Below are 3,982 nucleotides of genomic sequence, written 5' to 3' on the forward strand. Positions count from 1 at the left end.
CTCCACTATGTCCCCAAATGAATTTTGTTTCATTAGTATCCAGTTTTCAAAACATTAGCATGAACCTATTTTGCTCTGATCAGTGGCTGACATCAAGAGCTGGATTAAGTTTTGTTCCAGAGACAAAGTGTTTTAATAATTTTTCTTTTACCCTTTTGTGTCATTTCCTTTTATCTGAGTTGCAACTTTTGTTTACTATACAAATGCCATGCTAAAATTTTTATTTTATGAAAAATTATTCATCTCAAAATATTAGTGAATTCACAACTGCAATCCAGTTTTGGATGTCATTTGTTTTTTGCCAAAATTTAATTTGAATATATATCAGCGTTGGTTTGAGTCATTTATCATAATAAATTTAATTTTGTATCTGTTAGATATATATTTTCTTGATTTTTGAGTGTTTCCATTTCTCTCCTTTTCTGCAGTTTTATCATCTTAATATTTCAATACATAATTTAAGAAAAGACAAAGAATAAAATATACTCAATATATTAATTTAAAAAATTTTTATAACATTTTGTATTTGCAACTTATATTGTAGCACAACCCACTTTCAGAATAATAAAGTTAATCTAAAATTTCTTGTATTTTTCTCTCTAAATATACCTTTATCAAATCTTTTTGAATTTATATTTGTATTTGAATTTGCATAAGTTAAGTGACCAAATATTAAGAAATAGTCAAAACAAGCAGAGTGCCCAACACACAGTAAATGCTTAATTAATTATTTATTGAATAAGTGAACAATACAATTTGATTTGATTTTTTTATTCATTACAAACTATCTTACAGGGTATTAAACTACACTTCTTCATCTGTCCCTTTTCATATATCATGAGGGATTAACTCATAGGTTTATCAGTTATGTCTGTTTCCACTGTGTTCATACAGAAATGTTCTCCGCTCACCTGAAGTGTTCACATGAGGTGAGATCCATTCATTACATAAAGTTTTGTTGAGCATCTATAATGTGTTGGGCTTCAGGCTTGCACAGAAATTCAGTGCATCATCCTTTACCTCCAGGAGTTTGAAGGAAAGAGTAAACAGATAATAAGAGCAACATGTGGTAAGTGTGGTCAGTGGTATATTCAGAGGGTCATGAACAAGTGGAAATAGATGTACATCTGTAAGGCATCTGGGGTCAGGAAGGGATTCGCAGAGGACGAGCTCAGAAATTTCAAATCTGTGTTAAAAAAATCAATAAAAATTTCCTTGCTCTGTTTGGTGCTAAGAACATCCCAAGCATACTCTCTACCTTCAAAAGAAATTTTATCAGATAAGGCTAAAGTAGAGCAATTAGGTAGCTTTTTTTTTTTAACAATCATAATATTTTTAGTGAGGAAAATACCAAGATTAAAACATACAAAAGTATATGAGGAGAATTATATGGTATTAAATGTGTCCCTAGAACCAGAGGAAAAGAACAGCTGGTAAATTTAAGAAAGATTTTAACTGGAAAAGATTACACATGTGAGCAATAGTCCATTCACCTTAAGAAAAACAATACACACCCACAAACTTCCATCTTCAGGTTTTCAATAGTGGTTTTTTTGTACGACCATCAGACTAACCTCCCCCACAAAATTCAACCAACCATCATAAAAATTAAGTTGTGGACAGGTCCACCTGGCTATATTCCATGTTTACTCTTAGACGCTTTTCCAGCCAATGAGGGTAAAATTCATGGTGCACACAGCAAGAATAAAAAGAGAATCACTTCCCTTCACACAGAAGGAACCCCTCATCTTGAGCATCTTTCTGCGCTTCGCAGTGTGAGGTGTCTCAGTGCTTGCGGGCACTCTTCAGCCCCATAACTGTGAAGGTAGCAGCCATCAGTTTCTCATAAACCAGGAACATGAGAGTAGCAGTGAGGACTGTCTGTAGCAGTTTGGCTTCAAGGCCTTTGTAGAGTCCCATGATTCCAAAACGCTTTACTCATTAGTGAAGAAGATAGAGAACATTCCGAAGACTCCCCAGTGTTCTGTTTTCTGGGTTTAGTCTGTGACGTCCAAACCTCAGAATTGACTCTACCTTCTGCATAGGATAAGTGACGGTGGTAGCAATTGCTTTGGATATTGCACCAATGATGAACACATCCAAAGAAGAAAGCTTCACTCATTTCTTTAGAAGCTGCCTTTTTAAACCTTCATAGAAAATGAACTGGATGGCAGGATTGAAGACCAACAGCAAGGAAGGAAATGTGCCATTCCATAAAGCCAAGATTCCTTCATCTCGAATGATCTGGTGAAAAGCATCAATAATACCTTTGTAGTTGGTTGGTACAATGTCTTCGTTCCTAAATTTTGCCCCTTGCAGCTTCAGTCTGGTGTTTACCACCCAGAGTGGAGTTGTTAGCAACACATTCACCACTCTTGCAACAAATCCAACTACTAGATCTTTTCCAGTAGTGGAATGTTGACCTTTGACCCAGACTGCTTTGAGACTATTAAAAGTGTAGAAATAGACAAAATTGGAGCAGCAGAGACTGGAGATAACTGGAAACCACCCTCCATATGGTGCCAGGAGGCCTTCTTCCGTAATGATCTTGAGGAGCTCCATGTGTGTAGTTTTGGACTTTTCTTTTCTCATCAACTTGAAGTCGCAGTCGAGCTGTATCCAAGGGAAAAAATACTGTCATTGCTGTCACACTTCCCACGGCTCCAGCCACAGCGTGGACCAGGCTTTCGTAGGACAGCACGGAGGCCATTGCTACGGCTCCCCACAGACCTAGCGACACTTTTCTCTCAGGTCGCAGCTAGCGGAGACGAAAGAAGGGCCAGAGCCCGGGGCGTGAGCCCAGCAATTAGGTAGCTTAACGAAAGTAGGGTTTTACAACACCAAAAGCATAATCTATAAAAGTAAAAGGAGATAAATTAGACTTCATCATAATTAAAAAGTTTTTCTGTGCAAAAGAGAATGAAAGACAAGTTGCAGACTGGGAGAAAATACTTGCAAGTCACATATCTTACAGAGATTCTCATGTCCAGAGATACAGGGAACTTTCAAAATTCAAAAATAAGGAAAGAAATATCCTGTGGGGAGCGCCTGGCTCACTCATTTGGTTAAGTGTTGGACTTTTTTTTAAAATTTATAATTAAAATAATAATCTTTTTAATCATGTTACGTTAGTCACCATGCAGTACATCATTAGTTTTTGATGTAGTGTTCCATGATTCATTGCATATAACACCCAGTGCTCCAAGCAATACGCCGTCCTTAATACCCATCACCAGGTTAAGTGTTGGACTCTTGATCTTAGTTCAGATCTTGATCTCAGCTTAGGTCTTGATCTCAGGGTCATGCGTTCAAGCCCTACATTGCGGTCCAGTGCTGGATTGGAACCTACTTAAAATAAAAAGGAAAAGAAGAGAGATGAAAAGAAAAGAAACAAAACATCCCAATAAAAAAAATATGGGCGAAGGATTTGAGCAGCTACTTCACCAAAGAAGAAATATGGATGGCAAATAAACACATGAAAAGATATTCAACATCATTATTTATTTAGAGAAATGCAAATTAAAACTCAATGGGGATATACCACTCCATAACCATTAGGATGGCTAATACCACCCACCTTCACCCTGCCAACAACACCAAGTGCTTGTGAGGATACAGAGCAATTAGAACTTTTATACACTGCTGGTGGGATTACAACATTTTATAACCACTCTGGAAAACAATTTGTCAGTTTCTCATGCAGTCAAACATACTTAACATATGACCCAGCAATCTACTTTTTAGCCAATAGAGTAAGAACTTATATTTACATAAAAGCTTTTACATGAAAGTTTATAGAATTAATTATTAATTGCCAAAAACTGTAGACTATTCAAATGTCCTTCCACCCACGAATGGATAAACCAACTGTGATACCTTCCTATAATGGGTCACTACTCAGCAATGGAAACACACTACTAATATACTCAATAATGTGGAGGAATCTCAAGTGCACTTTACTAATCGAAAGAAGTTAGCCCCA

At 36.6% G+C, this 3,982-nt stretch overlaps 1 pseudogene; it reads right to left on the reverse strand.

Annotated features, from left to right (window-relative positions):
* Positions 1-1,623: 1,623 nt before the first annotated feature.
* On the reverse strand, positions 1,624-2,753 carry LOC112825930 (peroxisomal membrane protein PMP34 pseudogene; annotated as a pseudogene).
* Positions 2,754-3,982: the final 1,229 nt, after the last annotated feature.

The sequence above is a fragment of the Callorhinus ursinus genome, unplaced genomic scaffold (assembly GCF_003265705.2).
Source record: "Callorhinus ursinus isolate GAN/ISIS: 27379988/994484 unplaced genomic scaffold, GSC_fseal_2.0 scaffold4, whole genome shotgun sequence".
NCBI lineage: Eukaryota > Metazoa > Chordata > Mammalia > Carnivora > Otariidae > Callorhinus > Callorhinus ursinus.